The following is an 11,437-nucleotide window of genomic DNA, read 5'->3' as shown; positions in this document are numbered from 1 at the left end:
TAACTCTGACTAAAGATGCAATCTATATATCTATATATATATATCTATATATCTATATATATCTATATATATATATATATATATATATATATATATATATATATATATATATATATATATATATATAAAAGTAAAATCCTCCTAACAAATTTCTCCCCAAAACTTTTGTAGTAAAACTTATTTGGTAAGTAAATGTTAAATGGAAATTAAATAAATAAATAAATAATAATAATAATAATTATTATAATGTTATTACCTTAAATAAATAACTGATTATACTTTCCCTTAAATAAATAAATTATTATACTTTCCTTTTGAATTAGTATTTTCTACCTATACAGGGTTGTAAAAATCCCGCCTAGGCACCGAGTAATCGGCGCCTAGGCGCTAGGCGCCCATAGGCCGTGGCTATTTCCCCCCTAGGCTCCCGCCTAGGAGACCGGCCGCCTAGGCGCCCGCCTAGCGCCTAATTCAGCCGCCTAGCGCCTAACTCGTCCGATTACGCCGAGTTAACTCGTCAATTTCTGTTGAGTTAGTCGAGTTAACCCGATCGACTCAATCTTGCTAATTTTTTCATTTATATGACATATATATATAATATGACATATATACACTCGTAGACTAGTTTGATACTTTCAATCTTTGGATGATTGAAGTATTTGGGTATTTCATTTGAGTTTTTTTTTTTGTTTTTTTTTTTTAATATTCTTTTGATGTTATGACTTATGAATTGTCATTATGTCATTTATTTGGATGTGTTATTTGATTGAATGTTGAAAATAGCCTCATTAAAATTGTCAAATTGCAAGTCTGCTACTGTTTTTTTGGCGACCGCCTAGCGCCGTCTAGATTCCGCCTAGGCGCCGACTAGGCCGCTTAGGCACTAGGCGCTGCCCGGGCGCCCGACTAGCGCCCAGCGCCTACTGCAACCATGCCTATAAATACAAGAGCTTCTTCAATCAAAGAATCTCAGACTCATCTTTCAGCTTTCTTTTTGTATGAATTTTCTACATTTTTCTAACTATATTCTCACGTACTTCAATATGTTTTGCAGTTTGGACATCATGAATAGCTTCATCAACGATATCTTCTTGAAGCTCGCCCAAGAGGTGACTCGCTTGGCCCACTACAACAAGAAGCCGATAATCACTTCCCGCGAGATCCAGGCCGGCATGAGATTGGTTCTTCCTGGCGAATTGGTAAAGCACGTTGTCTCTCTAAAAACACTAAAGCAGTCACCATATTTACAAGCTCTTAGATGAAATCATTAAAATCTATGTTTTGTTTTTATATAATCACAATTAGGAATTAATAGATGTAAAGTAACTTGGATTTGAGTTTAATTTCATATTATTCTTCCAAAAAGTTTAATTTCATATTATAAGTATTGTTATCTACCTTCAACTATCGGTGAATCAATTAGCATTCTCAAAAAAAAAAAAAATAAATAAATTGAATGTTTATATCTACGTGCATTTAAGATGCAACATGTGTATGATTCATTAGGCTTTGAGGCAGGAGAACACATCTGGGTACATTGGTGGATCTGTATCTCATTGCAAAAAAATATCCATACAATTAATTAATTAATATAATTACAATTATCATTATTCTAATTCAAAAAAAAAACTAAAGAATTAATTGTAATAATGAAATTTGTTATTAATATTCTGTTACTAATTGACACAGAAATCAGACTAAAAGAAAAACGAAATTAATATTAAAAATGGACTCGAATTAAAAAAATGTGCTTAATAAGTAAATAACTAATTTGCTAGACAGAAAATTAGGGTAAAGGAAAAAGAAAATGATTATTAAACATTGTACCAGATTGTTTTTATGATTGAAAATGAATATTACAAACGTACCAGATTGTTTTTATGACCAGAAATAAGAATGAATTTTACACACGAGAATCTATTATTAATATTATGTTATACTAATAGGCATGGGAATCATACCAAATGAAAAAATGATTTAATATTAAAAATTTATTGGAAATATAACATAGTTTTCCCTACGAAAAAATTAGTAACCACCAAATGAAATATTAGGAAAAAATTATGAAGAAAAAAGAAATGGAAACAAATATTAACTCTTTCTATGAATGAAAAAAGGAAATGAATATATCCATATTTCACTTAAAATATAGTCAGTAATTATATTATATATATATTATAATTATATTAATTATTTATGAAGAAAAAAGGAAATGAATATGAAAGGAAAAAAATAAAATTTAGACACAAAAATCTATTATTAATATTCTACTAGTATTTGCACCCGTGCGATGCACGGAATTAATATGTTGTAATATATTAAGAATATATGAATCGATATATAATTATTTAAATTAGAACATCAAATATTATATAGTGCACTTAAAGATATGATTTGAATCGTTTATATATTTTGATGTTATCATTGCTTGAATTTGTGCAAATAATTGCTCAAATTAATAGCTAATGTCTAGATGTACGGATGCGGTCCTATAATTTTGAAGATTATATTTATCATTGTTTAGTATTTTCATACATTAGGTAAATGTGTTCGTTCTCTAACAACTCAGTTATAGAAATGAATTGCTATCCATATTCATTTGTATGGAAGATATATTTTTTTGCCTAGATATATAGCAATTTTTCATTTAAAAAAAAATAATATCACCGATTATATTTACACATTATTGAAACCTCTTTGTAAACGACATTGGTAGTGACAACACAATCTTGTTCATCTTCGTCTAGAGCTAACATCTTCTCCATCAGGACGGGTTACTTGGGTGAAAATATATAATGGTAGAATATCACTCAATTAGTTATCATTTTATATTTTCAGTCAATTCGTAATATCAGATTCATTTTCAGCCAATTATTCTTTTTTATTTTCAATCAATTAGAATATCAAATGCAGTGCTATTTTTACCTAACTTCCGTTCCATTTTTAATTGATGATGTATATATTATTATTGAAATATTTTCGTTCAATTTTTAATTTACCTTTACTATTGTTTAAAATATGCATTTACTATTGATAATGTAGAATAATATTATTGGAATATTTTCCTCTAATTTTTAATTTTTGTTCCATTTTTAATTAAAATGCAATGATTTTACCATTTTTTAGTTAATTATAGATCATTTTTTATTTGCAGTCAATTATTAATATTCATTTCCTTTTATATTTTCAGTCAATTAGTAATATTAGATTCATTTTCAGTTAATTATTCTTTTTTATTTTCAATCAATCAGTCAATTAGAATATAGATGCAGTGATATTTTTACCTAATTTTTGTTCCATTTTAATTTGATGATGTAAAATATTATTAATGAAATATTTTCGTTCCATTTTTTCTTTACTATTTTTAAAATATGTCTTTACTATTTGATGATGTAAAATATTATTATTAAAATATTTCCTTTTCATTTTTAATTTTCCTTTACTTCAAACCAAAAAAAAAAAAAAAGAAAAAAAAAAAGACTTTGGACTTCTCAATACTTGCCCACATTGATTTTTTTTTTTTTTTTGATAAACCCTGGGTTTCCACCGTTGGACACAGTGACTAATCCCCTCGCTAAATTGTAAGCACCTCTTTTGGGTGGGACAGCTGGCTTAGAGATTTAAGGCTGCTCCATTCCCAAATCCAAGGATCGAACTCTTGACCTTTGGTTAAGGATGGATGAGTCCCTTACACTCAACCACACCCTTCAGGTTACTTGCCTACATTGATGGGCAAGCAATTATGTTTGTAAGAGGAGCATTGCTCCTCTTTCCAAACATTTTCAATGTGAGATCAAAATGATCCCACATCATTTACAAAGGGAGCCCATGACTCCCATTTGTCTTCTCCTTATTTTTTTTTAAATTTTAATTTTATTTTGTATATCGTTTTTGTTTGGATTATTATTATTATTATTATTATTATTATTATTATTATTATTATTATTATTATTATTATTATTATTATTATTGACAAATTCGTCATTTTAACAATTTATCTTTACTCAAAACACCAAAAATATTATTTAATAACTAAGTAATTTGCTCCAAACTGCTAAAATCTAAAACAACACATATATTTTGAGTTAATATTTCCTAACCCCCAATAATAAATACCAAATAATAAATAAATAAAACTAAAATAAGAAGACAAAGCTAAGGTTTCTTAAATAAGAACCTTTTGACTTCTTAATACTCGCCACATCGATGGGCAAACAATTATGTTTGTACCTCTTATATAGAAGAGCTCAGGAGTTCATCTTTTCAAACATTTTCAATTTGGGATGAAAATGAACCCACATCATTTACAAAGGGAGCATGTGGCTCCCCTTTGCCTTTTTTTTTTTTTTTTTTTTTTTTTTTTTTTTTTTTACTTAGCAATTTGCTCCAAACTGCTAAAAACTAAAACAACACATACATTTTTGGGTTAGTCTATCCAAACCCCCACTAATAATAAATAAATAAATAAATAAATAAAAACAAAATAAGAAGACAACGCTAAAGCTTCTTAAATAAGAACCTTTTGACTTCTCAATACTTGCCCACATTGATGTGCAAGTAATTATGTTTGTAAGAGGAGTTTTGCTCCTCTTATATAAATAAGCTCTCTCGTTTCAAACATTTTCAATGTGTGATCAAAATGATCCCACATCATTTACAAAATGAGTCTGTGACTCCTCTTTGTTTTTTCTTATTTTTTTTTAATTTTAATTTTATTTTGTATATAGTTTTGTTTGGATTATTATTATTATTATTATTATTATTATTATTATTATTATTGTTATTGTTATTGTTATTGTTATTGTTATTGTTATTGTTATTGTTATTGTTATTGTTATTGTTATTGTTATTGTTATTGTTGTTGTTGTTGTTATTATTGTTGTTGGTGTTGTTGTTATTGTAATTTGATAATTTGGAGAATTCTCCAAAATTTTAAAAAATTCGCTTGTTTAACATTTTATATTTAATCAAAACATCAAAAATATTATTTAATAACTTAACAATTTGCTCCAAACTGCTAAAAACAACACAACACATATACATTTTGAGTTAATCTTAGCCAAACCCCCTAATAAATTTAAAAAAAAAAAAACTAAAATAAGAAGCCATTAAAATAAGGTTTCTTAAATAAGAGCCTTTTGAAACGTTGGGCTTCAATAGGTTGAGTAAGTCTATATGAACAGATACTACATGTAACACGGTGAATCGAATAGTTATGTTGTGGAACCGTGTCCACTTTGCAAGATGGACACAGTTCTATGTTCATAATTACTGAACTATATGTTCATAATTATAAAGCTAAATATTCAGAATCTTTGAACTTCATATTCATAATTATTGAACTCTATATTCACAATTACAAAACTCTATATTCATAATTACTAAACTATATGTTCATAATTATAAAGCTATATATTCATAATTTTTAAACTTCATATTCACAATTATTGACTCTCTATATTCATAATTACATAACTATATGTTCATAATTATGTTCACAACACTATATTCATAATTTTAGAACTATATATTCATAATTTTTGAATTATATATATAATTATGAGCAATTTTAGAACCGTGTCTACCTTGTCAGGTGGACACGATTCCACAACATAATTTGACGTGTCAATAGTACTCAAAAAATAAAATATTTGCCTTTGGACTTCTCAATACTTGTCCACATTGATGGACAAATAATTATATTTGTAAGAAGAGCATTGCTCCTCTTATATAGAGGAGAGAGCTCCTTTTCCAAACATTTTCAATGTGGGATCAAAATGATCCAACATCATTTACAAAGGGGAGCCAAAATGATCCAACATCATTTACAAAGGGGAGCCTGGCCTTTTTGTTTTCTTCTTATTTTTTTTTTTCGTTTTGTTTGGATGATGATGTTTGTATATCGTTTTGTTTGGATATATATATTCATAATTTTTGAATTTCATATTCACAATTATTAAATCTCTATATTCATAATTACATAACTATATGTTTATAATAATGTTCACAACACTATGTTTATAATTATAGAACTATATATTCATAATTATGAACAATTTTTGAACTGTGTCTACTTTGCAAGGTGGACACGGTGCCACAGCATAATTTGTCGAGTCAATAATACTAAAAAAAAAAAAAAGTCTTTGGACTTCTCAATACTGGCCCACATTGATGGGCAAACAATTATATGTTTGTAAAAGAAGCAATGATCCTCTTATATAGAGGAGCTCAAGAGCTCCTCTTTCCAAACATTTTCAATGTGGGATCAAAATGATCCCACATCATTTACAAAGGGGAGTCACCTTTGTCTTCTTCTTATTTTTTTTTGTATTTTAATTTTAATTTGTATATAGTTTTGTTTGGATTATTATTATTATTATTATTATTATTATTATTATTATTATTATTATTATTATTATTATTATTATTATTATTATTATTATTATTATTATTATTATTTACGAATTAATAGATTTTATTTAATTTTCATTTGAGATTTACTTACCAAATAAGCTTTACTACAAAAGTTTGGGAGGAAAAATGAATTAGGATGATTTTGTTTTTAATTATACATAGATAAATTGATTCTATTTCATTTTTTAAGCAAAATCTTCCTTAAAGATTAATAGTAAAATAAAGCTAACTTATTAATAATCGATTCTATTACATTTTTTTACGCAGAATTTTTCTTAAAGATTAATAGTAAAATAAGGCTAAATTATTAATAACCAATTCTATTCAATTTTTTATGCAAAATCTTTCCTAAAAAGACTAATAGTATCTTAATAATTCTTTTTCTTATACTGCTTATTGATTCTTTTCCATTTTTCTGAGTGTATAAAAAATTCACATCCTAACATTTTCTTCCATTCATTTCTATTTTCCCATATTATTATTAATTTCATTCCCAATATTATTCTATATTTTTTTAGCGTACGGCTTCATTCCATTCATTTCTATTTATTCATATTATTATTAATTGTTTAGGCGAGAACCGGTAAATGAGGATATTGTTTTATTAATTAATATAGAATATAGATTACCAATTAAACTTAAAGTTTTTATTATAATTGAACAATAATATTACCAATTATTATTTGAAGATTTTGTAAAACTGTAAGTAAAATTGTATTACGGATAGGAAAATATATGTATTTTAATTTTAATTTAAATTATTAATAATTAATTCTATTTTATTTTTTAACAAAATCTTCCTTAAAGATTAATAGTAAAATAAATCTAAATTATTAATAACCGATTCTATTATATTTTTTATGCATAATTTTTCTTAAAGATTAATATAGTAAAATTAAGCTACATTATTAATAACCGATTTTATTACATTTTTTTACGCATAATTTTTTATAAAGATTAATAGTAAAATAATACTAAATTAGTAATAACCAATTCATTTTCTATTTTTTACGCAAAATCTTCCGTAAAAGATTAATATAAAATATCTTAATGATTATTTTCCTTATACTGCTTATTGATTCTTTTTCATTTTTCAGAGTGTAGAAAACATTCACATGAATAATATTTCCTTTCATTATTTTCCATACTTCCATATTATTATTAATTTTCTTTCCAATATTATTATTAATTGTTTGGGGGTACGACTTCCTTCCATTCTTTTTCATTTTTTCATATTACTATTAATTGTTTAGGCGGGAGCTCGTAAAGGATGATTTGTTTTTATTAATTAATATAGAATATAAATATAGATTAATATAGAATATACATTACCAATTAAAATAAGTTTTTTTAAAAAATATTATATTGAACAATAATATTACTAATTATTATTATTATTATTATTATTATTATTATTATTATTATTATTATTATTATTATTATTGGTTCACATAGCTGAATTATTTGTTTTTTATTTAATTATTATAAACATAAATGATATTTTACTAATTAATTTATGATATTTATCAAATTGTATTTTTTAAATATAGTGTTTTATCCATGCATTGCACGGAATTTTATTTTTGTTATTATGAATTTAAAATAAAAATAGAAAAAATAAAAAGATGTTTAAATGTACAATATAATAATATAGTTGGACTTTTATATATTTAGTCAAGTATCTATTTCATAACATACAAAATTAAAATTAAAATTTTGTATGGTTAATATATTCTCTAATCATGTACATATTTAGATAAATTTATAAAAAAATTCATATAATTAAGTTGATTTATTCCAAATTGTATTTCATATCTATATATGAAATTTAAAAATATGAATAATAAAAACTAAGAGAATTGTACTTAGAAATCAATAAAAAAAATATAAATTCTAAATTTTGTATGAATAAATAAATATTCTAATCGGACGCATATCCTTATATGATTGTATAATACTTTGTATATACACATAATATTTATTAATATGTATATAGGAAAGTCCTCTAATATAATTTCATTAATTATAATTTATATTGATAGATTTATACTTAAAAAATTATATTTAGAAATTTAAAGAGTATATGTATGTATATTTAAAAAAATTATAAATATTCATCTTTTGTTAATTTTAAATTGCATTTCTGTAATTATATTTCATATTTTATTAATTATAATTTAATGAAATTGTCACAAATATGTCTATGGAAGAAATCATATATTTCTCAATTTCATTAATTATATTAATTATAATTATCAAATATTGTGGCAATTATTACAATAATTTCATTAATTATAACATTTGTTTTCTTCCAATATTTAAATACATTACCATAAAATTACCATAATAATAACACAAAAGAAGGAAAGAAAAATTATGAGAATAATCTATATATATATATATATATATATATATATATATATATATATATATATATATATATATATATATATATATATATATATAATTAAGAGTAAAATCCTCCTAACCAAGTTTATCCCCAAAACTTAGGGGCATATATATATAAATTGCATATTTACGATATATGCATATTTTGTGTTTATATAGTATAATTTTTTGTATCAAACATTTGAATGGTAATAAACGGGGGAAAACGTGAACATACAAATGATAATTAATTCTTTCATTACTATACTAATTTTGGTAATTCATTAATTATTATATTTCACGATGAGTCAGCCTGTTCATGCCCATCATTTTTCAAGAAACATAGAAATGAAATAGTCAATTATTAAAATTGTTTATGATTTCGTTTTTAATTTTTGTCTAAAGTTAAAGATATATATTTTCGGCGATTATAACATTTTGTGTATTAACTGAAAATTTGAAAGTTTTACCTTTTTTGAGATCTCTTACCATTTTATAATTTCAATATTGTGCTATTTTGAACTCATCCATGGTGTATAAATACACTCTATATGACCATACAAAATCCATTGAGGAGACATTTATACTCAAGAGTAAACTTCTCCTTAAACTAAATTCGGGTGTCAAGACAATCTTCGTTTTCATTCATAATGATATTCCTATTTCTGAGTCTCTCATCACCGTTCGGTACATCAATGATGTCTGGATTTCTGGGTCTTCCATTGTTCCCTTTGATCCTTATGATTGTGCCTTTGCCAATATTTTTTTATTTGGGTTCAGTACAACGTGGATTTTTTTGGGAGGTTTCTCTAATTAAATTTTTGGTTAAAAATTTATATTTCCTTTGTATTTTATTTTATTACTTTTTTATTTATTTATACTAATATGTGAATGGAGTAACACAAAATCTGAAATTGTATTTGTTATTTATTTCTTCTTTTAAAATAATCATTATTTTTGTGTTTTACAAAAATTTAGAAAAAATCAAATATAGCGAGATTTTTAATAGGTTAAACAAACACTCTACTCAAGTTGTGATATATATATATATATATATATATATATATATATATATATATATATATATATATATATACACACACACATATATATATTAATTATAAAAATGCTATAAAATGAACTATGCTTGGTAAAAAAAAACCATAGAAACTTGAATGACATGTACAAATCTTGAAGTCAACATACTAACTCTAAGTTTCAGAAAATCTTACAAAATTATCAAAATTACCGTCTTTATCATCCTCGATCGCATCTCTACAATCTTTCATAAAAACTAAACCAATAGGATTCTGTTACAAATGCTTTTCCTCCTCAATTTCCTTTTGTTGAAGCAGAGCCTCCTTAAATATCTTCAAACGCATACCACATGATATAAACTGCAAAACATATTGAAGTACATGAGAATATAGTTAGAAAAATGTAGAAAATTCATACAAAAAAAAAGCAGAGGGATGAGTCTGGGATTCTTTGATTGAAGAAGCCATTGTATTTATAGGTAGAAAATACTAATTCAAAAGGAAAGTATAATAATTTATTTATTTAAGGGAAAGTATAATAATTTATTTATTTAAGGTAATAACATTATTATTATTTATTTATTTATTTATTTTCCATTTGACATTTACTTATCAAATAAGTTTTACTACAAAAGTTTTGGGGGGAAAATTTGTTAGGAGGATTTTACTTTTATATATATATATATAGATAGATTATACTAATAGACACGGGAATTAGGCCAAATGAAAAAAAAAAAGATTTAATATTAAAAATTTATTGAAAATATAACACCGCTTTCCCTACGAAAAAAATTAGTAACCACCACGTGAAATATTAGAAAAAATTATGAGGGAAAAAGAAATGGAAATGAATATTAACTCTTTCTATGAGTGAAAAAGGAAATGAATATATTCATATTTCACTTAAAATATAATCAGCAATTATATGATTATAATTATTATATAATTATATTAATTATTTATGAAGGAAAAATGAAATGAATATATTAATAGTTTACTGGAAATATAATCAGTAATTATATTTTTTATAATTATATTACTTTTTAATTATGTGGAAATGAATATTAATTTTTTTTATGAACGAGAAAAGAAATGAATATTTCACAAAGAAATCTGTTATTAATATCATGTTACTAATCGACATGGAAATCAGGCCAATTAATCGACAATTATTAGAAAAATGAATAAAAATCAATATTAATTCTTTTTATGAAGGAAAAAAAAAAGAAATATATATATATTCAAAAGGGAATGAAATATGAAGAAAAACGAATGAATATGTTTATATTTCACTAAAAATATAACACAGTTTTTGGCACAGAAATCAGACCAAAAGAAAAAAGAAATTAATATTAAAATGGACTCGAATTAAAAAAAATGTGCTTAATAAGTAAATAACTAATTTGCTACACAGAAAATTAGGGTAAAGGAAAAGGAAATGATTATTAAACACGTACCAAATTGTTTTTGGGATTGAAAATGAATATTACAAACGTACCAGATTGTTTTTATGACCAGAAATAGGAATGAATTTTACACACGAAAATCTATTATTAATATTATGTTACTAATAGGCATGGGAATCATGCCAAATGAAA

This window comes from Ipomoea nil, unplaced genomic scaffold (genome assembly GCF_001879475.1).
Source record: "Ipomoea nil cultivar Tokyo-kokei standard unplaced genomic scaffold, Asagao_1.1 scaffold3171, whole genome shotgun sequence".
NCBI lineage: Eukaryota > Viridiplantae > Streptophyta > Magnoliopsida > Solanales > Convolvulaceae > Ipomoea > Ipomoea nil.
This window is presented reverse-complemented; position numbering follows the sequence as displayed.